This window comes from Oncorhynchus nerka, linkage group LG24 (assembly GCF_034236695.1).
Source record: "Oncorhynchus nerka isolate Pitt River linkage group LG24, Oner_Uvic_2.0, whole genome shotgun sequence".
Lineage (NCBI taxonomy): Eukaryota > Metazoa > Chordata > Actinopteri > Salmoniformes > Salmonidae > Oncorhynchus > Oncorhynchus nerka.
The window spans coordinates 43,248,641-43,274,224 of NC_088419.1; the positions used below are offsets into that span (position 1 = coordinate 43,248,641).

The following is a 25,584-nucleotide window of genomic DNA, read 5'->3' on the forward strand; positions in this document are numbered from 1 at the left end:
TATTAACATTTATACTTATGTAATGATCTATGTATTTAGTTGGGTAATGCTGACCTAATGAAAATAGTCTTTGCATATAATAAAGTACACATTAAATATTAGTTCCCTGTGTTTTTGTATTGCTTTGAGTTTGCATTGCTTAATTAATAAAATGCCAGAGAGTAATTTATATATAATAATGCAACATATCTACCCCATTTATTAAAGTCTTATCCTTGGTCTATTCACAGCAATACATGATCGTCAGTTGAAAAGTGTGCACTTGATGACCGTAGCATCCAAGTCAACGTCTACATTTATTGTATATGTGGTGGGTGTAGACTTCCGTAGAGCAGACTAAGTAAATCAGCAGTGACTCTCATATCTGGTAGAACAAATTAATGATCTACGTATTTAATCTTGAGAAACAAGCAAGTCATTTCTATATCTCGCTCTCTCATTTCCACAAACACTACATAATTAGATTAAATTAACAAAACAATCTGTTAGAGTAAGCAATTAAATATTAACAGAACAGCTGCAAAAAAAGGATAAATAGAGTACCACAGTATGAGTCATAATACCCATAAAACATAGTGGGCAAACAGGGAAACAGTTCCAATAGTTTTTCCACCATACATTTGTCCCATATGCGATTTTAGAATCACTTAAAATAAGGGCTCTGTTCTGAGTAGGCTTACCCTGGCATGACGTTTTGATAACCTTGTAAATCCCTCTAGGACAAGGTAACTTATCAATATATTTGCCTGTATTTACCTCCCAAAAATGCCATGCAAATTAGCTGCTAATGTGCCTATCATGAAGAACTACCAATGCCATGATGATCCGAACGTTACTGCCAAACTGAGGCAAAGGCAAGAATCTCTGGATTAACTATCTAATGTTGGCTAAATGTAGTAATGACTAAATTTGCTACGTTTCTTTAAAATTGACAATTCTGTGAACGGTCTTTATTTTAAGTGTTTCTAAAATCCCCTATGGGAAAAATTAATGGTGGAAAAACGATTGGAACCATTTCCCTGTTTGGCCGCTAGGTTTTATGGTTGTTATGACACCTCTACTGTAGGGCTATTACATTACTTCTGTTTTTGAACCATATAAAATGGTCCATAAAACATTATTTGCTGTCCATCAACTGAAATGCTGTAAGAGTGCTGTACAATATAAATTACGAATGCAGTAATACATTACCTTAAATATCCAATTTCGTCAATTGTTTCAAGGGGATAAATACATGTTCCATGTAGTGAATCTGTTATTCAATGCATTTCTGTTGGCTAATAGCAGTAATGCCAAATTCAATGTTTCATACAATAATTCTTTATCTATGTTTTGATACTTTAACGGGTTCTAAAATTCAAAATCAAATAGCTAAATTATCCTTGGTATGGCCATCTTAAAACAATTCCATATGTTAGCTTAGCTTACAGGGAAATTTGGTCAAGGCACACAAAGCTCATGTTCACAGGGTATAATGCATTGATCAACAATGACTAGCTGCTCTCTATCAAGATCTATGCTGCTAAAGCTACAGAAAACACTTCACTCAAAAGTTTCCAAATGTTGTGAAAGGCAACATCTGGTGAGACAGAGCACATTGCAGTCCGTCGTGAGCCAGTACAAAATGCGAACGTTTTTAAACATTCAACGGATCTCTGCTAAATCATTTTAACTATCTATTAAATGATTCACATAAATTATAAACAAATATTACAAATAACAAATTCATGTATATATTTTTTTATCTACTCTCACCTCCACAAATATTTCTCTACATATACTATATCGCATGGAAGGACTTTTACATCTTCCATATCTACAAATACCTATTTCTATTTCTCATCATGGAATGGGGCTCCGGTCAGAGCGTGGAGTGCCATACTCGAGTACCCCAGGACCTGGGCTTCTGAGCTGGGTATCTTGGTTGCCTTGCTTGGGTCCTATGCTGGAGCCTTTGGTAGAGAGGGGCTCCCCCTTGGCCTGTCCCCAGGCTTGGGCCACCTTGCCTGGGGAGTGGATCCTGTGAGCGTCCAGCATCTCCAGGAGCAGGTCGTACAGAGGCACTTTGTTCTTACACTTCATGCTGTACAGGTGCTGCATGCCTTTGTTGCTACAGAGAGGAGAAAATAAGAGGAGTGAGAGGGGATATTGATAACCACAGAAATATAATCTATGGGTATAACCAAATAAATGATGATCATACTGTATATAACTGACAGATAATATGAACATTCCCTTTGCCTAGGTCTAAACTGCGCCTCGACTTTCAGAATCTGAATTTACATCATCAGGAGCATGTGTCCCCTCGTGTAGTTTGAACTCCTCATATAATGTGTCTGATGTGTAAGAAAAACAGCAGTCTCCTAACCACACTCCCCTAATCCCCCCCCTCTCCTTAGTGCTCCTCCGCTAGATAGAGTGCCCTCCTCACCTCATATGTCTGATGTGTGAGAGCAGGAGCAGGAGCTGGGCCTGCCGTCGGGACTGCTGCTGCACCGAGGCTCCTGATTGGCTGATGTGGTGAATGAGGGCGTCAGTGATGTTGTCCAACATGCTTTGCACCTCTGGGCTGTTGTGCAGGGACTCCACAGAGTAATAACAGAAGGAGAAGGCACCTAGAGGGAATGAGGATAGAGACAGAGGAGAGGTTATTGTACCTACAAGGGTTTTAAGTAAAGAAAAGGGAAGAGCCTGATGTTCTCAATGCAGCAACTGCTAACTCAGCAATTAATAAGATCAGAAACCTGCAACAACACCCATAGCTAAGGTATGTCTGTCTCTTACACACTAGTCAGTCTCAAAACAAACACAGAATTTTCTCTCAGTCAACACACATAGAACAGCTGGCCCAGTTGTCATGGTAACAGTTATAGGGTACATTGAGAAATAACGAATTCTGTTCGCAGCAAATGCTCTTGAGTGGCATAAAAACAGAGTTCATCCTTTTACTAAAGGGCAACAGAATGCATTAGTTCTACACCATGTTCAGAAAGTGGCCGATTCAGACTTAGGAAACTCCGCCATTCTTATGCACTTATGAGTAGTTGCTATTCAAACATTTAAGCAGGCTTTGCAGGTGTGGTTCCCTTGCACGCGCTGAATTAATGTAATTCACCTACTGAAAACTCTTCCACTTGCTGGCCCACAGATTTTATAGTGGAGTTTTCATTCAATACCGTTTTCAGTACATTTATCTAAAGCCAACCATTTAAATTTGGTGTACCGTTAGAATTTTCTTTACAGACTCAGAGTATATGGACAAAAACAGTTCAGAATATTAGGGATAAATTAAATAAATCCATGTAGGCCTAAATACAGACATTAGTCTCCTTTTCAGCAACAATTGGTAGATTTAAAAATATTCTGATCTTGTATATAATTTAGGGTTAGGAAAGTACTTATAAATAATGAAGGGGGAAAAAAATGGTGTTTGCAGTCTTTAAGCACAAAATATTGGTGAACCAAATATACAGTGGCTTGATTCATCTTGAAAGTTGCCATAGTCAATTGTTCAATCCATTAAATATTGGAAGATGACAAAAGTTTACAATTGAACAGTAGTCCCACAAATCTACCCTAATAATTCTCACTAATCATAGAACTGTGATAACATTCCAGTTGTCGTGAACTGTGCACCGGGCTCCAGGTTTAAACTGCTACCTATGGCCTGTGTTCCATAATGATAAAAATAGGCTACGTGTCTCAAATTATAATATGTTAGCTTAATATGATGTAAGTGGTGCGTACTGGCGGCAGGGAAGTCAGGCGCAGGAGAGCAAAAACTGGGTTTACAACGGAGCAGTTTAATACATAAAACCACCGGCATCCAGAACAAACAATCAATGGGTACAAAACCTGTCACGCACCAGAACAACGTGCACATGCACTTACAATAAAACAATTCCGGACAAGGACATGGGGGGGAACAGAGGGTTAAATACACAACATATATTGAGGGAATTGAAACCAGGTGTGTGGGAAGACAAAACAAATGGAAAATGAAAAGTGGATCGATGATGGCTAGAAGACCAGCTACACCTACCGCTGGACACAGACCGGAAAAGGAGAGAAACCGACTTCAGCGACACACAAATGTGACAGAGGAAAGAAAGGTAAACTATGTAATGGAATGATGCAAAATGTAAGGAAACTAACACTAAAGTGACAGTTATGTAGGCCTATGTGGGTATACTGCCCTACCAAGCAAAAAGGCAGTAACTGCACATTTGGTAAAAAATTAGTTGGTAATTTTTGCTACATGAAATACATGCTTAATCATGTGGACAAGTATCCTGCCTCTTTTGTATTGTGTTTTGGAGAAAATGGGGGTCATGTAAGCAGTAACTGCATAAAGCTACTGTGATTTTTGTCAGTTCCACACTATGAGCAGTTACTGAGCAGTTGGTGGGGCAGTAGAACTGAAGGTGACTAATATTTAACAAGATACAAATTGTAAAAATAGAGTGAAATCATATATCAACTCAGTAGGTTTGGAGCTATACTGTCATTTATACTGTCATTTGCGCATGGCTACAGGAGCCTAATGTCATCCTTGTAAGGCCAGCATTTCATAAACTTCACTGTAAAAAAAGATTAGATGTTGTTCCACTTGGAACCGACAGGTTGCTCAACCTTATTCTTTGTTTCGACACAAGTAAAGATGGTGGAATTATGAGAGAATTAAGTCAAGTATCTGTAGACACCACCACATCTTCATTTCTTTGATCTCCACCCCAAATGAATAGCGGGTGAATAGCATGCTATTCTCATGCTTAAATTCAAGGTCAGAATACGCAAAGAGAGAAATGTGCATAAATAGGGATTTTCGTTCCATTTACGTGCGCTTAACTAGGGTCGGAATCTGCCTCAAACAGAAAAAAACATTTGTGATTGGACCAAAAAAATCTTAATGGAGATGTTTTTCTATCATACACACTTCATGTTCAATCACAGCCAAGGCTAACCCAGGATTGAAGTCAGGTCACACTCACAACAACAAAACATACTAAGCAAAGCATCTTTAATAGCTTAGAATAACACACTCACCAGAGTTAAGCAAGATGATGGCTTTGAGACACACAAACTCCTCAGGCTTTAGTTTGAGCATGCGGAAGCGAGACACAGTGGCCAGGAGCATGTCAAAGATCTCAGCCATGCCCTCCACACAATCCCCTTCACTCCTGGAGGTCAACGATCCCCCATATGGAAAGATACAGAATAATTTAACAAGATTCCTGTATGTTCCACCTAGAACTTGTAAGTAATACATATGGCAGCAAATACACATACAAGATTCATATTAGATTCTTGTAATATCTGACTTAAAAGGATGGGTAACATTTAGACATAAAATACATGTTCCAGTTGTATAATAACATGCAAAAGACATGTAAGTTAAGCCTTCTAAGGTCTCTCATACATGAGATACACACATTTCAAAGCAATTGCATAGCACTGTCTGAAGTGAGTCGCACGCAACGTTACACTTATTGAAGAAAGAAAGTCTGCCACGAGGAGGAGCAGGAGGAAAGGGTGAAAGCAGAAGGAGGAAGAAGGGGAGGAGGAGGAGAGGGGGATGCGAAGGAGGAGGGAGAAGGATAGGAACGACTTCGAAAGAAGCAGTGAATCTCTTTCATTATTAAGTGGAGATCCCTCAACAATCATTAACACAATAGCACATTGGTAATAGTAAATGACAAATATCAAAGCTAAACAGGGCTGGGGGCTTGGTTAAAAGCCTGGGTGGGAGACCAAAGGCACAGTTGTAGATACATCCACATGCCATAACAATGGAAATTCATTCCTGAAAATATATATACAAATATAGTAATTGTCATGTTTTTTTTGTTATACGTTGACTTGTAAAAAACAAAACCTATAAGAAAAGCATTTATTTTGTAGAGGTTACATTGTCAGAACATACACTTTTCTTATACACTGAACAAAATATCAATGCAACATGTAAAGTGTTAGTCCTGTGTTTCATGAGCTGGAATAAAAGTTCCCAGATTATGCTCCATATGCACAAAAAGCTTATTTTTCTCAAATGATGTGCACAAATTTGTTTACATCCCTGTTAGTGAGCATTTATCTTTTTCCAAGATAATCCATCCACCTGACAGGTGTGGCATATTAAGAAGCTGATTAAACATTATGATCAATATACAGGTGCACCTTGTGCTAGAGATAATAAAAGGCCACTCTAAAATGTGCAGTTTTGTCACAACACAATGCCATAGATGTCTGAAGTTTTGAGGGACAGTGCAATTGGCATTCTGACCGCAGGAATGTCCAACAGAGCTGTTGCCAGAGAATTGAGCCGCCATAAGCCTCCTCCAACGTTGTTTTAGAGAATTTGGCAGACCATCTGTATGGCTTTGTGTTGGCAAGCGGTTTGCTGATGTGGTGGCGGTGGGGTTATGGTATGGGTAGGCATAAACTACGGACAACGAACACAATTGCATTTTACGTGTTTCGGGGGACGCATGGCTCTCGACCTTCACCTCTCCTGTGTCCGTACGGGAGTTGCAGCGATGGGACAAGACTATAACTACCAATTGGATATCATGAAAAAGGGTAAAACTAATGAAACATTCCTTCTTTAACCGGTCTCCTCCCTTTCATCTACACTGTTTGAAGTGGATGTACCAAGTGAAATCAATAAGAGATCATAGCTTTCACCTGATCAGTCTTATGGAAAGAGCAGGTGTTCGAAATGTTTTGTATACTCAGTGTAAGTTAACACATATACAAATACATTACTGACATACAAGGTAAAACATAAAAACCTTGTCAGATAGGCTCCTAATTAGATTACTTATCAGATTTTTGTACAAATAATCTTCATTTTTAATTCTTATTTTCCATATGAGTCGGGATGAGACATAAGTAAAGTACAGTGAAACTCTGAGCGACTGCAGCACTGGACCAGAGATGGTGGTCAGGGTAAGAACAATAATCATACAGTATTTCTGAAGAGCAGCCATCTAGAATAAGTTTGATAGTTGCCCCCTAACTCAACTAGCCTTCCCACCTCTCCTGCACCATTTTACTCATCATGTCAAAGTGGCTAGCTATGGACCTGGTGTCAGAATTAATGCTCTATAATAAAACTCAGATCAAATGAGAACATCATAGACATTAACGAGAGAGTAACAGCCCTTCTTCCTCTCTCCTTATTTCATGTCACCCTCTCCCTCTTTCCCTTTAGGAAGGGCCTGCATCTCTGTGAAACTTGTTTACTTTGAACATGGTGGGGGTAAATGAAGGGAACAGGCTGTGCGTGAAAAATACGCTCTCTTGGCCTCCTCTCCCTCTCTTTCCATCTCTCGGTCTTTCCCCCCTTTCTCTCATGCAGTCTTGCATGATGTTTCCATCTTACCCAAGAGTCACCATTTTGATGACATTTCACTCCCTTCTGCCAACGTTAAAGTGTAATGATGGGGACTTGTGCAGGTGAAACAGTGTGTTTCTTTCTCCATGGGACTATCATAATTAGGCTCATTGTGACATGGCCTTCAGTAGACGTACACAGACAAGATGCGAAATGGACATCTACAATTTAGATTGGTTTCTTATACAATATATTTTATGTGTGTGTGTACCCACCTGTCAAGTATGAGGTCCTTGGCGAAGATTAGTTTCCCAGGGCTGGGGATGGACCTCCAAATGAGTCCGATCATCAGCACCTCCAGCCAGGAACTCTCAAGCAACTGCACCTGGCCATGGAGAGACAGCTCCTGGAAACCTACCAGTACAGGAGACACAGTCACACTGGGGTCAAACCATATATAAACCCACTATCAACCATACATTAACCACTAGTCCATTCAACCACTTTAAGATGGTCACATTACTCATTAGTCAAATTGTCATTCAAAGGATAGAAGCTCCCCCACACACTGCAAATGCAAAGTAATGAAAGTGATGATTTCCTTTAATCTGTGGTTGACTGGATGAAGCCTCTAGTTGAATCAGATCAATATGTATATTATCATGTGATGGTTGTATTTTTCCAGGATAATGTTTTTTCTCTGATCTGAATTCTTAGGTAAAGATAAATGCTATGCATTAAACTTATTACAACCTTGCCACATAACAGCCATTGTGAATTGTCCTATCTACAATCCCTTTGCTGGCCTGGCATGGGTCCTTATCAGCACAACTCAGCTGTCCTAATTCATATCCAATTACATCCCATTCCCTTCCATTTTTACATGGCTAAAGACTCCTAAAACGGGTGTGCTTTTGGGTTCTTTATGACGCACACTGGGACATAATAACATTAGTTTTTACTTAGACAGTGTCACGGGGAGGTTGTGTGTGTGTGTGTGGCTCCATTGGGTAGCAGTGGTTATGCCCAAACGACCCTTTGAGATGGTGACTGTAATCATCAACCAAATGCCTGTAATGTCCCAGTGTGTGTGTGTGTGCAACCTCAGCAGCCGGTCACTGCCACTACCAAGGCCTGCCAATACAGGAGGAAAGTGGTTGCGTAAGCAGTAATATGAAGGCTGAAGTCTAGGATTGTGTGGGGGTCTACTCTGTGTGTGTCTGTGTGTGTGAGAGAGAAAGAGAGAGATAATGATAATGATAATGTACTATAGAAGCCATGTTACAACATCATATACAGTACCTTTGGAAAGTATTCAAACACCTTGACTTTTTCTACTTTGTTGCGTTACAGCCTTATTCTAAAATGTATTACATCGTTTTTCCCCCCCTCATCAATCTACACAAAACACCCCACCCATAATGACAAAGCAAAAACACGTTTTTAGAAATGTTGCTAATTTATCAAAACAAATATCACATTTACATAAGTATTCAGACCCTTTAATCAGTACTTTGTTGAAGCCCCGTTGGCGGTGATTACAGCATCTGGTCTTCTTGGGTATGACGCTACAAGCTTGGCACACCTGTATTTAGGGAGTTTCTCCCATTCTTCTCTGCAGATCCTGTCAAGCTCTGTCAGGTTGGATGGGGAGTGTTGCTCCCAGATCTCTTCAGAGATGTTTGATCAGGTTCAAGTCCGGGCTCTGGCTGGGCCACACAAGGACATTCAGAGACTTGTCCCGAAGCCACTCCTGCGTTGTCTTGACGGTGTGCTTAGAGTCGTTGTCCTGTTCGAAGGTGAACCTTCCAAGTCCTGAGTGCTCTGGAGCAGGTTTTCATCAAGAATCTGTCTATACTTTGCTATGTTAATCTTTTCTTCGATCCTGACTAGTCTCCCAGTCCCTGCCACTGAAAAACTTCCCCACAGCATGACACTGCCACCACCATGCTTCACCACAGGAATGGTGCCAGGTTTTCTCCATATGTGTCACTTGGTATTCAGGCCAAAGAGTTCAATCTTGGTTTCATCAGGCAAGAGAATATTGTTTCTCATGGCATGAGAGTCTTTAGGTGCCTTTTGGCAAACTCCAAGGGGGCTGTCATGTGCCTTTTACTGGCTTCCGTCTGGCTCTCTACAGTAAAGGCCTTATTGGTGGAGTGCTGCAGAGATGGTTTTCCTTCTAGAAGGTTCTATTGGAAGAGTCTTGGTGGTTCCAATCTTCTTCCATTTAAGAATGATGGAGGCCACTGTGTTCTTGTGGACTTTGGTACCCTTCCCCAGATCTGTGCCTCGACACAATCCTTCCTTCGACCTCATGGCTTGATTTTTGCTCTGACATGCACGGTCAACTGTGGGACCTTAAATAGACAGGTGTGTTCCTTTCCAAATCATGTCCAATCAATTGAATTGACCACTGGTGGACTCCAATGAAGCTGTAGAAACATCTAAAGGATGATCAATGGAAACAGGATGCACCTGAACTCAATTTCGAGTCTCATATCAAAGGGTCTGAATACTTATATAAATAACATTTATTTTTATTTACATTTGCAAAATTATCTAAAAACCTGTTTTTGTTTTCTCATTATAGGCTATTGTGTGTAGATTGCTGAGGAAAACTGGTCACTTAATCCATTTCAGAATAAATCTGTAACATAACAATGTAGAAAAAGTCAAGGGGTCTGAATACTTTCCGAAGGCACTGTATAATTTCTGTGCCGTGTTAGGTTCTTGCCTGGTATTTTCTTAGCCCAGGCGATCATGTGTACCAGCTCCTTGTCAGCCATGCTGGTGAGCAGGGTCATCATGGTGATCTCTGTGTAGGGACGGCCCAACTGCTGACTAGAACACAGGGCTGGAGGCTCCGCACCCTTCAGCAGGAACAGCACCTGGGAGAGGAGAGCAGGAAGTCTGGCACTGTGCATTTAATTCCAATTTTACCCTTGGTTATGATTGTTTGTTACTTTGTGTTTCCACTTACATATTCATTTGTATTAACTGAATTGTTTAGGACTGTTGCTAAATGAAAGTGGCTACATTGGAGATATATGAAATGGAGGAAGCCAGTGAAAATGTTCAGACCTGTTCAGGAGGCATGGTGATCTTGAGCCGCCCTTCTCCTCCTCCTCCACCACCGAAGCTGCTGTTCTTGCTACTATCCTGAGGGGACGCTTTGCTGTGCTCCAGGACACTGTTGTCACCAGCAGTGCCACCACGCCACTTATCCCTCCGGAGAACCCGTCCACCGCGGAACCCGGTCCACCGCGGGCCTGGAGTTTAGAGTAGTTAGTAACGAACACACACACACACACACACACAAACAAGCATACACACACCTATCTCGCTATTTACACTCTTACTCCCACGTATAACTTCACATCTTTTCCTTGCTGTAGAATTTCACTGTGTGTATGTGTATGGATGGATGTGTGTGTATTCATGAAGTATGAAAACAAAACTGTGGGTGTGTAGGCTACTAATCAATCCTTTACATCCATCAGAGAAAAGTGGTTCAGGGCCATGTGTCATGCCCTAACCTTAGAGAGCTTTTTATGTCTCTTTCTTGGTTTGGTCAGGGTGTGATTTGGGTGGGCATTCTATGTTCAGCTTTCTATGTTTTGTATTTCTTTGTTTTGGCCGGGTATGGTTCTCAATCAGGGACCGCTGTCTATTGTAGTCTCTGATTGGGAACCATACTTAGGTAGCCTTTTCCCACCTGTGTTTTGTGGGTAGTTGTTTTCTGTTTAGTGTTCTGCACCTGACAGGACGGTTTCATTTCTCACTCTGTTATTTTGTTCTAGTGTTAATAAAAATCAGGAACACTTACCATGCTGCGATTTGGTCCGATCCTTCTTCACACAACGATGACCGTTACACCATGGTAAAATATGTCTCTATTTTATCTGCACACACAATGCTTAGCCACACACCGCCTGTCGTTTCAGCATCAAGCAGTCTTAACTAATAATACCCTTTTCACACTACTGAGGCAAGCCAAACCAAACCGTAAGTTGTGTGTGTGTGTGTGTGCGGGCACACACATGAGCACTATTGTGTTCCCTTGCTCACCTCCTTTCATCATGCCCACTTTGTAACACTTTCTGAGGCGGCATGCCTGGCAGCTCTTCCTACGGTTCCTGTCGATGGTACACTGGTTGGTCGCAGGGCACATGTAGTCATTGTGACCTGGAAGAAAACTTTATTGTGATCCAATCACGGGACTGGCACACAGTTTGAGGTTATTTGACAGAGAGGAACACTATACCGCTTTTTCATATTTCTCTGGCATAGAGTGAATTCAACTGTAGTATCTACATTGTTTTATTACCATGAGACTACTGTGTTCTGATTGTGTGTCTTTTGTTGTGTGATGTCCACCCCCTTGGAACGTCATGAAATGTAATTTAAGATTCCTCTGCCGTACAAGGTAAAATTAACTCCGCTACCTAGGATAGCCTATTAAACTTTGAAAGCACATTAGAATATGGTTTTACAACTATTTCAACTGTTCTATTTCAGTAATAATGAAAACTGTCTATGGCATAATACCTACTATACAAGACACTTGCAAAAAAAGCTTCAGACTCTCATTCAGATGTGAAAGAAACATTATATTTTCCCTTAATTCAGGTCGTTCTGTTCTCTTTGATTAGTTCCTTCTCTACACCCAATGTACCTTTAGCAATGTCACTAAAGTGGTCCTGGTAAATGACAGTTAAACTTTGATGGTCTTCTCTCTGTAAGAGGTTTGAAGCTGGCTGGGAACCAGGAACAATTAACAGCCAATGTCAAGGTTGATTTCTCAATAATATTCATGTGCCCACAGTGGGTGCCAGCAATGTTCCCTCTCATTTTTTCCCAGCGCTGAACAAATGTCAGGTCTGCTGAGTGCAAACTTGACCGTTGTGAAAACTTACAGCATGCGTTTACTGTTAACACTTAGGCTGTACCCCCTACAGTTTTAACAGTGGCCATGTAGGCTACTGTGGCTATTTGATCATAATGTAGGCCTACCAGAGTGGACTACCATCAAAAACAATGAAGAAAATGCATTCCATTAAATTTTAACAGGGAAATAGCTGTTCTATCATTCAGCCTACAGTAGCAGCCAATGTGTGGTGTTCAATGTAGGCGTACATTTCATGAGACTTTTGAAAAAAACATGCAGGGCTTGACATTAACCTGTTTTTCCACTTGTCCTTGAGACAAGTGACTTAAAATCTATTGTTGTTTGATGCAAGAAAGCACTTTACAAAAGAAAATGCATTATTATTCTCATACCATTATTACAGAGAATCAGACAAATTATGCTACCCTCTGCCTCTTTAGCTTATTAAAAGCTCTTTACCTGACTTGCTTTTTAAAGGTGTCTAGAAATGTACACATTTTGTGCTCTTGTAGGAAGCAATCCGCCCTCTATTACTGACTACAAATTATCTATAACTGGGCTAATAACTCACTAACTAGCAAAGGACATGAACAAAATGTGCACACGTGGCTACAAGCAGCTCTCGCCTTGATCTCAAAACAAGCACATCTAGTCACGACCGCTTATGCTGTAAACACAATCCAGTTCAACGTAAATGGCACTGATCCATATATGGTAATGGTACATTTTCATATAGGACTACTGCAACTGATTGCAACTCTGACTGAACACCGGTCTGTGTAGAGTACGGGCTGAGTAGTGCATGTCATTAATATAGGTAACAGTGGAGGACAGAGGAGCCTCTTAAAGAAGAAGTTACAGGTCTGTGAGAGCCAGAAATCTTGCTTGTTTGTAGGTGACCAAATACTTATTTTCCACCATCATTTGCAAATAAATTCATTAACAATCCTACAATGTGATTTTCTGGATTTTTTTTCTCATTTTGTCTGTCATAGTTGAAGTGTACCTATGATGAAAATTACAGGCCTCTCATCTTTTTAAACTTGCAAAATTGGTGGCTGACTAAATACTTTTTTGCCCCACTGTATATGATCAAACTGGTACTAGATCTGTTGTTGTATTACTTGTGAGGCACAGCTGAGTGAGCATTTGCTTTTTATTTTTATTTTACTGGGCTGCTGGTGCCTCCATCTCATGGTCAGTCTCAGGGGAGGGAGAGAGCAGCAGACTCAGGGTCCGCCTCTCAACATCCCTCCCCTCTTCCTTTCTTCCACTGACACTGACCAAAAAGGGACCCGAAACTCGAGTCGCACCGCATTATTTTTGCCTCTTGCACAAATTCATGTTGTTACTCCTATGGGGAAAAAAAAAAGTATATTCCTCGATGTTAAAAAAGACCCAAGCGGCTAATAATTACAACGCAAGCCTGTAGTTTCGCTTTCCTACTAATTTATTACTGATGCAGTGCTTGTTGTAGCCCTGTATATAGGAATAATGCGCATTTTATGACTTATCAAAGTGTTGACAGTGCTGAGTAAGAATTTAAACATGAACTCACCACAGGAGGTTGGTGGCATCTTAATTGGGCTCATTGTAATGGTTGGAGCAAAATTCTTGGAATGGTATCAAAGACATGGTTGTCATTCAATTAACTCCGTTCCAGCCATTATTTCTAGCCGTCCTCACCTCAGCCTGCACTGGAACTCACTCATAAAAACAGCAGCTCTTCGCTGTATTCGTTAATAATCTCTGTCATCATGTTTTTTAAATTTTTATCTCACAGTATCAATGTTGCTGTAGCTTTCTTATGTCTGCTACATTACTGCAGACACGGTCATCTGAGCCATCTAGTTGGCAAGCAGTAGCCCTATAGTACACTTGATTTTCTCTCTGGGCCCACCAGGAAGGCAGGGTTTGTACCTTCAAACACATGAAATGGTTAAAAAATGGCAACAGTTTGCCGGCACACAGGGCAGCTGAATCGGGTACACCTACTGGCAACAGCCTGAAACCATAAAAAAAAAAAATGTTTAACAGAAATGTTTGGCGATCGACTAGGAATGCCTTGGAGATCAACGTGACCACTGCTATAGAAATCTCAGTGAAGTTCAATAACGTGCTTCTCTCTGTGGGCTGATATTTCTGCATGGCAGTGCCGGGAGAGCTTTGTGGGGCTACTGCTCGCACGCAGCTTAGAGGGAACATTGGGTGCCAGGCAGATGAGTTACTTTTATTAGAGTACAGTGCTGAATGGGGATTTACGTGGTATTTTTGTGGCACCCTTATTGCGAAGAGGGCTTAGATATGAATTTTAAAAGTTTGGTCGTGAGTGCATCTTCTGATTCAGTGAATAGAAGGAGTTAAATGTTTTGAAGTGAAGTGGGATATAATAGTAGGGATGAGAGGCTTACCTTGGATGCTCCTTTTGAAGAAGGCTTTGCAGCCCTCGCAGGACCAAACTCCGTAGTGATACCCAGAGGCATAGTCACTGCAGACCACACAGTATCTAGTCTCCTTGGCCATCTCTAACACACCGACCCCTGGCCCTGAACCTGACCCTGACTCCACCGCAGTGTCGGAGGCGCTGCTGAGCTCCTCCTGGGACACTGACTGCTGATTGGCTACCACACTCGACCTGCAACACAGGGTTGGTCAGGATGGTCAGATGATTGGCTTTTCTGGGACGAATCAACCTGGAGTTGTTCTTTGAATTTCTTTTCAAGATGACATCACAAAAAACTTTTGCAAACTCATTCATTCAAAATGGGACTTTTGGGCTACACAAATGTGCTGGTTCTCTTTGAAAACATACTCCTCTAATGACCTCTGCCTCAGTTTCAATTTAAGTGCTTTCAAAACTTGAAATTACCAACATCAGTTTCTCCGATAGAAATCTCACAACAGTCAAAGATATTTTCTCATTCAATAAAGAGAGCTGTAAGAGGTGACTACATTTAATTTGAGTAATTTAGCAGGCACTGTTATCCAGAGTGACTTACAGTTAGAGCATTCATCTTGAGATACCGTAGCTAGGTGAGACAACTACATCAGTCGTGTTAATGTAAATTTTTCCACACTTAAGAAGTTCAGCAAAGTTAGTGCTAGTAGGAAAACAGAAGTACATGTTTAATTCATACAATGTGGGTGGGGATAAGGGATGTCTTATTTAAGATACTATTTGAAGAGGTAGGGTTTCGGACCTACAGTCCTAGATTCAGGGGGAAGCTCATTCCACCTTTGGGGTGCCAGGACAGAGAAGACGTTTGACGGGTCTAAGAGGGCACTGACCCCCTGTAGGGGTGGGACGTCCCGGAGACCAAAGGTGGAAGAATGGAGTGCTCGGGGTTGGGGTGTAGGGTTTGAGCATAGCTTGAAGGTAGGGAGGGGCAGTTCCCCTTGCTGCTCCGTAGGCAAGCACCATGGTCTTGTCCTGGATGCAAGCTTTGACTGGGAACCAGTGGAGTTGAACACTAAGTGGGCTGCGGCATTCTGGATAAATTCCAGGGGTTTGATGGCACAAGCGGGGAGCTCAGCCAACAGAGATGCAGTAGACCAGACGGGAGATTACAAGTACCGCTTCCGGTGTGAAGAAAGTTCGTACTCTATGGATATTGTAGAGCATGAACTTCCATAAGCGAGTCACTGCTTTGATGTTTTCAAAGAATAACAGGGTGTTGTCCAGGGTCACTAAAGTTTTTTGCACTCTGGAAAATCAACATTGTAGAGTTGTCAACTGTGGTAGAGGTCTTGGACCGGGCAGGCCTTCCCCAGGAGGAATAGCAGCTTCGTCTTGTTGAGGTCGACAACACCATTGAGCCCCTCAATCCCTCAAGCCAATTATGGCTAACAGCAGCAACTTGGACTCCTCTATTATCCCCCCAGGAACTAGCTCGGTCTCCACCTCATTCAGGAAATGAACTGTACGTGTGCATTTTGTTGTTCTTACATATTGTTCTTTTCTCAAGGTCTCTAGCAAAGTTGCTAATCTGAGGAATTAGAGCTCCGTAACTAAGGCTTTTCAACAGCCTAAATATTCCCCTTCTGATAATGAATGTTTTACTTTAAAAAGAAACTTGCCTAGTAACGTCACATATAATGAGCATAATACCCCACTTTGAGGACAAAACATTATTGGAAAGGTGTTATGAAACTAAGTCCTGAGTACATGTTTAGTTTTAAAGTATTTATTTTGTCTGACTGTCATTGTTTGTCAGACTACTTAGAGGATGCTAGAGAAACAAAAGTGCACTGAGCCAAATAACAAAATGTGATCACAGGAAGACAAATACATATTGTTAATGTGGAGTAACGACAGTCAATTGAAGTGTACAATTAGAAAAAGACTAAACCTAAACTCTGTAGACTATCCCTCCATTTCTCTCCAAGCAATCATATGGAGCAAAATATGACATGTCTATTGAAATGCTCTGTGACAAATGACATAATCAGAGGTCTGGTGAAGAAGAAAAAAAACAGGGAAACAGCAGCTGTTGAACAACACTCCATAGTCAGCACACTGTCCAAACAACACTGCTAAAACTAACATCACAAGCGTTAACACGAACTCTAACGAACATTCAGATCAAATGGAGTGGAATAGGGTCACTGATCTCACTCTCTTACACATTAGGGCTTGTAAGTACGTCCAACACATCACTGTGATCTCTACAGCGCTGTTGGATGGTCGTCATTGACCTGTCGTAGGCTTAAATGCAGGTATACACTGGTTTATAAGGCCATATGGGGTAAAATGCTATTTTATCTCTGTTTTTTTTAGTCAGGTCGGTAAATAAATATAAATTACGGTCCCATTCTCATTTGCTTCTCACAGTACCAAAAATTAGAACAGGTCATGGTCAAAATAGTTTCAGTTACTTAGCTCCGTGGGCCTGAAATTCTCTCCTGAACATTTTAAAATTCGATGATCTAGTTTTGTTGGTGGAGTTTAAACACTTGATCGATGTATATAATCATAGAAGAGTCTTTAGGCCAGCTGTCTTTAGGCCAGCTGTTTTTAGTCAAACTTGTTTTTAACGTTAAATGTTTGTTGTACCGTATGTATGTTTATAATTTTGTTTAATGTTGTGTTAGTGTATGTAAGTTGTTCTGTCTGAAACGTTGTTCCCCCTGCTGCTATTGGACCAGGTCTCTCTTGGAAAAGAGATGTTCTCAATGAGAAAAACCTGTATAAATAAAGATATTTTATACATAAAATGTGATTTGATCACCTAGGTACAGTACAGCTATCTGAGCCGCACACATTCAGCCAGATAATTAACTCTTGCTCCCCCATAAGGGTCGAAGACAGTTATATCGCTCACCTGTTTACGGGTGTGGAGGAGATCTCCAGGTAGATAGACTGGCTGGGGAGGCGGAGGAAGGGGCTGAGCTGGGGAGTGGAGGGCACAAACAGAAGTGACTGCAGGCTGCCGTCCGAGGGGGGTCCATGGGCATCCAGGGACGCGGTGGAGGAACTGTAGAAGGGGACGAGGCCAGGGGCATGGGCAGTGTAGTCATCCACTCCCTCCAGGTAGTCAATGGAGGCTGCCCCTCCACCCCCACGGGTCTCCTCAGGGTACATGTCACTGTAGGGAGTGAGCGGTGGCTGCAGCGAGAGTTTCTGGGGGTAGATGGCTAGGCTCTCCAGGGTTGCTTAGGATCTGAGAGGAGCTCCGCAAGGTTTGAAGGTCTGCGCCTGGGTCTGTCTGACCAGCATCACACTCACAGAACAACAGCACTTATAACCAGTATGATTTAGACTGGCTCACTAAGGGGTGGGAGGGGAGAGGTGCTCTGTTTTGCCTCTTTTTTCCTCTTCTCTCTCTGTCTCTTGCCCTGTTCTTCAATGTGTGCCAAACAACTTAATACAGGCTTTTACGCTGAAGAGGTTTGGGAGTGGGGTTCACTGTGGTCTCTCTCTACCCCACTCTTTCTCTTTCTTGCCCAGCTTCCGGCTAGACACACCGACCCCAAAAATTCCTACCTCGTTCCTTCCATCGAGAGACAGAGCTTTTTGCTCTATTCCCTTAACTAAGAGGGATAGAGGAAAGGAGAAAAAAAGAATGACAGAGGGAGAGAGTATAAGAAGGAAAGAAACAGGCAGTCATTCCAAGAACTCCCCTATCCTTTCTTAAATTTTTCTAACATGCCAGCTTCTTTTCCCTGAAAAGATTTTAGCAGACAGCTTTCACCCTGGTGTGATTTCCTCTTTGAATGCTTAAGTCAGTTAGTTTTTACACTATATAGACAAAAGTATGTGGACTGCTCGTCAAACATCTCATTCCAGGTGGTGTTCTCCTGGCATCTGACAAACCCAGATTCGTCCATCGGGCTGCCAGATGGTGAAGCATGATTCATCACTCCAGAGATTGTGTTTCCACTGCTCCAGAGTCCAATGGAGGATAGCTTTACACCACTCCAGCCGACACTTGGCATTGCACATGGTAATCTTAGGCTTGTGTGCGGCTGCTCGGCCATGGAAACTCATTTCATTCAGCTCCCGATGAACAGTTCTTCTGCTGATGTTGCTTCCAGAGGCAGTTTGGAACTCAATAGTGCGTGTTGCAACCAAGGACAGGCAATTTTTTTTACACGTTACGTGCTTCAGCACTCGGCAGTCCCGTTCTGTGAGATTGTGTGGTCTACCACTTCGCGGCTGAGCCGTTGTTGCTCCAAGATGCTTCTACTTCACAATAACATCCCTTACAGTTGACCGGGGCAGCCCTGGTGGGCTGACTTGTTGGAAAGGTGGCATCCTATGACTGTGCCACGTAGAAAGTCACTGAGCCCATTCTACTGCCAATATTTGTCTATGGAGATTGCATGTCCATGTGCTCAATTGTATACACCTGTAGCAACAGGTGTGGCTGAAATAGCCAAATCCACTAATTTGACGGGGTGTCCACATACTTTTGTATATGTAGGTACTGCAGTCGCACAGAATACCACTCCTTTCTGACACTGACTTCAAGTCAAATCATTATTGAATGTGCCTATCACGGGACTGACTTACTTGCAAATCTGAGAAATATACTCAAGGCAAAATGACACAAAACTAATCCACAAGTAGGAAGCTATAAAATAGGAACAAATTACAAAGATATATATATATATATAGATATATATATATATATACTTACCTTCATGTCATTATGGATCAATTTTCAGCTCTTCCTTTGGGTCTAATCATGAGCATTGTTGTGTAGGGACTGTTCTTTCCCTTTCTCATCTCACTTTCTCCTGTCTTTGAGATCTGCCGTTGTTCCACAATGAGAACAAGATAAGTAGGTACAAATAAAATAAGAGAAACAAAGTAAAGATGTAGCCAGTACGATATTGATGGTGTGTCTCTAGAGCAGGTCACCATAACACAGCAAACAGAATGGGAGGTCAACACTCTCTCCTGATGCCAACATTATGCAACTCAGTGGGGAAACGATAAGTAGATAGACAAATCAGGCAACGAATGTTCCATCTTTTTATAGTTTTTTGTATATTTTTTTTTACAGATAATCATACAGCAGCATTGCAGATTACACCAAACTACACTAAAACAAGCCCTACTGTGCTCAAGAAAATGATATATTTGAAGTATATTTTTTGCTATTATAGGGCCTTTCCACAGGGATACCTTAAAACTGATTGCTACTGAGCAAATATAAACTATCAACCAGCCAAAGCAACAAACAGAGGGGTTTTATGCACATGCTGCATCACAGGGATAACCATGCACGTTGAAATTAAACCAATGCTTAAAAAGTTATTGTTTTTCAATGACTCCTCCATTCCCTTAGGCAGGTTTCAGGGCATACAAGGAAAACAGCTGACCTTCAACCTACAGTGGCTTCAAAAAGGTATTTTGATGACTTACAACCTGGAATTAAATTTGTATTTTGAGAGGTTTGTATAATTTGATTTACACAACATGCCTACCATTTTGAAGATACAAAATATATTCTATTGTAAAACGAACAAGAAATAAAACTGAACAGTTGAGCATGCATAACTATTCACCCCCCAAAGTCAATATTTTGTAGAGACACCTTTTGCAGCAATTACAGCTGCAAGTCTCTTGGGGTATGTCTCTATAAGCTAGCCACTGGGATTTAAGCCCATTCTTCAAGGTAAAACCGCTCCAGCTCATTCAAGTTGGATGGGTTCTGCTGGTGTACAGCAATCTTTAAGTCACACCACAAATTCTCAATTGGATTGAGGTCTGGGCATTGACTAAGCCATTCCAATATATTTAAATGTTCACCCTTAAACCACTCGAGTGTTGCTTTAGCAGTATGATTAGGGTCATTATTTTGCTGGAAGGTGAACCTCCGTCCCAGTCTCAAATCTCTGGAAGACTGAAACAGGTTTCCCCTCAAGCATTTCCCTGTACTTAGCGCCATCCATCATTCCTTCAATTCTGACCAGTTTTGGCAAGAGCCGATGTAAAACATGGGATGGTATTCTCGGGGTGATGAGAGGTGTTGTGTTTCCGCCAGACATAGCGTTTTCCTTGATGGCCAAAAGTCTCATCTGACCAGAGTACCTTCTTCCATATATGTTTAGGGAGTCTCCCACATGTCTTTTGGTGAACACCAATCATGTTAGCTTATTTTTTTCTTTAAGCAATGGCTTTTTTCTGGCCACTCTTCTGTAAAGCCCAGCTCTGTGGAGTGTACGGCTTAAAGTGGTCCTATGGACAGATACTCCAATTTCCACTGTGGCGCTCTGCATCTCCTTCAGGGTTATCTTTGGTCTCTTTGTTGCTTCTCTGATTAATGCCCTCCTTGCCTGGTCCGTGAGTTTTGGTGGGCGGCCTTCTCTTGGCGGGTTTGTTGTGGTGACATATTCTTTCCATTTTTTAATAACGCATTTAATGGTGCTCCATGGGATGTTCAAAGTTCCTAATATTATTTTAGAACTGAAACCTGACCTGTTTGGAGAGCTCCTTGGTCTCTATGGTGCCGCTTGCTTGGTCATACCCCTTGCTTAGTGGAGTTGCAGACTTTGTGGCCTTTCAGAACAGATATATATATATATACACAATGAGATCATGTGACACTTAAATAAAGTCCACCTGTGTGTAATCTAACTATTTAATTGGTTGCACCAGGTAATTGGTTGAGCCAGACCTTATTTAGTGGCTTCACAGCAAAGAGGGTGAATATACACTGCTCAAAAAAATAAAGGGAACACTTAAACAACACAATGTAACTCCAAGTCAATCACACTTCTGTGAAATCAAACTGTCCACATAGGAAGCAACGCTGATTGACAATACATTTCACATGCTGTTGTGATAATGGAATTAGACAACGGGTGGAAATTATAGGCAATTAGCAAGACACCCCCAATAAAGGAGTGGTTCTGCAGGTGGTGACCACAGACCACTTTTCAGTTCCTATGCTTCCTGGCTGATGTTTTGGTCACTTTTGAATGCTGGCGGTGCTTTCACTCTAGTGGTAGCATGAGACGGAGTCTACAACCCACACAAGTGGCTCAGGTAGTGCAGCTCATCCAGGATGCCACATCAATGCGAGCTGTGGCAAGAAGGTTTGCTGTGTCTGTCAACGTCATATCCAGAGCATGGAGGCACTACCAGGAGACAGGCCAGTGCATCAGGAGCTGTGGAGGAGGCCGTAGGAGGGCAACAACCCAGCAGCAGGACCGCTACCTCCGCCTTTATGCAAGGAGGAGCAGGAGGAGCACTGCCAGAGCCCTGCAAAATGACCTCCAGCAGGCCACACATGTGCATGTGTCTGCTCAAACGGTCAGAAACAGACTCCATGAGGGTGGTATGAGGGCCCGACATCCACAGGTGGGGGTTGTGCTTACAGCCCAACACCGTGCAGGACGTTTGGCATTTGCCAGAGAACACCAAGATTGGCAAATTTGCCACTGGTGCCCTGTGCTCTTCACAGATGAAAGCAGGTTCACACTGAGCACATGTGACAGAGTCTGGAGATGCCGTGTAAAACCTTCTGCTGCCTGCAACATTCTCCAGCATGACCGGTTTGGCGGTGGGTCAGGCATGGTGTGGGGTGGCATTTCTTTGGGGGGGCCGCACAGCCCTCCATATTTTCAACCATAATTTGCAAATAAATTCATTAAAAATCCTACAATGTGATCTTCTGAATTTTTTTCTCATTTTGTCTGTCATCGTTGAAGTGTACATATGAGGAAAATTACAGGCCTCTCATCTTTTTAAGTGGGAGAACTTGCACAATTGGTGGCTGACTAAATACTTTTTTGCCCCTTTTTTGTAGGTTCAGCAAATCCCCTTATTGTTTGGGATACCTTCAGAGATCATTCAATAAAATATCAATAATAAAAAAGCAGTTTATGGCTAAAGAGACAAGACTAACAAGGGAAATACCTGAACTAGACAGGTAGATTGCAATAAAAATGATACTACAGAGAAGTTATTTTTGTTTTTCCTCGAACTTGAGGAACTTATTCAAGAACGGTCTGGATGGAATATGGAAAAAAATGCACAAAATTCTTCCTGAATCTCCAACACAGGAACACTAACAAAAATATTTTGCAGAAACTCGTTACTGAAGACTGAGTCATCTATGATTCTCTGAATGATATTTTAAGAGTAAGCTAAATATTTTAAGCAGATGTTCTCTTTTCCGACTCATCCTGTCCCACTGAATGAATATTACGTTAAGGAATTCTTTCCAAATAATATACTTTTCAATTTTTAACCAAATGAAAGAAATATCAGTGCGACGGTCAAATTATAGGGGAAGAAATGAGGCAATTAAATCCTTTGTCAGGAAATACCCCAGGGCTTGATGGCATACTTATATTTAGGGGTGGCAGCGTAGCCTAGTGGTTGGACTAGTAACCGAAAGGTTGCAAGATTGAATCCCTGAGCTGACAATGTACGAAATCTGTTGTCGTGCCCCTGAACAAGGCAGATAACCCAAAATTAAGCCTTTTTTAATATACTAAAAGCTCCATTGTTAGATTGTTTTAACTACTCCTATAGAAATGGTAGTCTGGAAGGTCTTATTTCACTATTATTAAAACAAGACCCAGATGGCATGTATAAAGACCTTGTCTAAAAAAAACTGCAGGCCCCTTACACTTCAATGTGTGATGCAAAAACACTAGCTAAATGCATAGCACTCAGAATTAAAAAAGGTTTTACCAGATGTTGTTCATCCTGATCAGACAGGTTTCTTTTTTACATGGATGATACATTGGATATAATATACAAGAACTTCTAGAAAACTTGAAACATCTAAGCCAGGCCTGGTATTTATATCAGATTTTGAAAAGGCATTTGATAAATTAAGATGGGATTTTATTTATAAATGCCTGGATTTTTTCAACTTCAGTGATTATCTTATAAAATGGGTAAAAGTAATGAATAGCAACCCAGGAGTTTTGAATTGTCAAGAGGTGTCCACTGTCACCATATCTATGCGTTATGGCCATCGAAATGCTAGCTTTTAAAATCAGATCCAACAACAGTGGATTAGAAATCCAAGGCTTAAAAACAAAGGCGTCCATGTGTGCTGATGACTCAAGTTTTATATTTAGTCCGCAAGCTAGATCCCTGCAATGGCTCATTGAAGCTCTCGATAACTTTTCTGGACTAAAACCTAATTATGATAAGTGTACAATATTACTGTATGTACTGGATATTTAAAAAAAAAATACAACTTTTACATTACCCGGCAGTTTACCTATAAAATGGGCTGACGGTGAAGTAGACATACTTGGTATTCATATCAGAAAATATATAAATTAATTTCAATAGAAACTTGTATCAGGTATGAAGGTAAGACCCAAATGCAGACAACATCGAATTAACAATGGTTTCATAATCCAACAGGGGCAAGCAATAGACAGGTAATGGCAGGCAGGCTCAGGTTAGGCAGAGGTCCATAATCCAGAGGTGGGGCAAAGGTACAGGTCGGCAGGCAGAGTGATCAGGCTGGCAGGCTCAAAGGGTCAAAACCAGGAGGGCGAGAAAGCGAGAGACTGGGAAAAGCAGGAGCTGAGACACAAGCGCTGGTTGACTTGACATATAAGACGAACTGACAACAGACAGAACAAAGGTATAAATACACAGGGGATAATGGCGGAGATGGGCGACACCTCGAGGGGGCTGGAGACAGGTGCAGATTCAGTCTTCCCAGCCTGGTGCAGGTCTACAATTTTGTTTCTGGTGTCCTTTGACAGCTCTTTGGTCTTGGCCATAGTGGAGTTTGGAGTGTGACTGTTTGAGGTTGTGGACAGGTGTCTTTTATACTGATAACAAGTTCAAACAGGTGCCATTAATACAGGTAACGCATGGAGGACAGAGGAGCCTCTTGAAGAAGAAGTTACAGGTCTGTGAGAGGCAGAAATCTTGCTTGTTTGTAGGTGACCAAATACTTATTTTCCACCATAATGTGCAAATAAATCCATTAAAAATCCTACAATGTGATTTTCTGGATTTTTTTTCTATTTTTTCTGTCATAGTTGAAGTGTACCTATGATAAATTACAGGCCTCTTCTTTTTAAGTGGGAGAACTTGCACAATTAGTGGCTGACTAAATACTTTTTTGCCCCACTGTATACCCGCAGGAGTGAATGCTTCAGATGGGTGCTGCTATGGTGACCAGTGAGCTGAGATAAGGCGGAGCTTTACCTAGCAAATACTTATCGATGACCTGGAGCCAGTGGGTTTGGCGATGAATATGTAGCAAGGGCCAGCCAACGAGAGCATACAGGTCGAAGTGGTGGGTAGTATATTTGGCTTTGGGGAAAAAACGGATGGCACTTTGATAGACTACATCCAGTTTCCTGAGTAGAGTGTTGGAGGCTATTTCATCAATTACATTGCCGAAGTCAACGATCGGTAGGATACGAGGTTATGTTTGGCAGCATGAGTGAAGGAGGCTTTGTTGCGAAATAGGATGCAGATTCCAGATTTAATTTTGGATTGGAGATGCTTAATGTGAGTCTGGAAGGAGAGTTTACAGTCTAACCAGACACCTAGAATATGTGGACAATCACAAATACCTAAGTCAGAACCGTCCAGAGTAGTGATGCTCTGGCAGCAATAGGTTGAAGAGCTGCATTTAGTTTTACTATCATTTAAAAGCAGTTAGAGGCCACGGAAGGAGTGTCGATTGGCATTGAAGCTTGTTTGGAGGTTTGTTAACAGTGTCTAAAGGGCCAGATGTATACAGAATGCCGTTGTTTGTGTAGAGGTGGATCAGAGAATCACCAGCAGCAAGAGCAACATCATTGATATATACACAGAGAAAAGAGTCGGCCCGAGAAATGAACCCTGTGGCACCCCCATAGAGACCGCCAGAGGTCTGGACGACAGGCCCTCCAATTTGACAAACTAAACTCTATC

The 25,584-nt window shown here is 41.7% G+C and overlaps 1 pseudogene; it reads right to left on the reverse strand.

Moving 5' to 3' along the window:
* Positions 1-352: 352 nt before the first annotated feature.
* On the reverse strand, positions 353-18,242 carry LOC115108026 (estrogen receptor-like; annotated as a pseudogene).
* Positions 18,243-25,584: the final 7,342 nt, after the last annotated feature.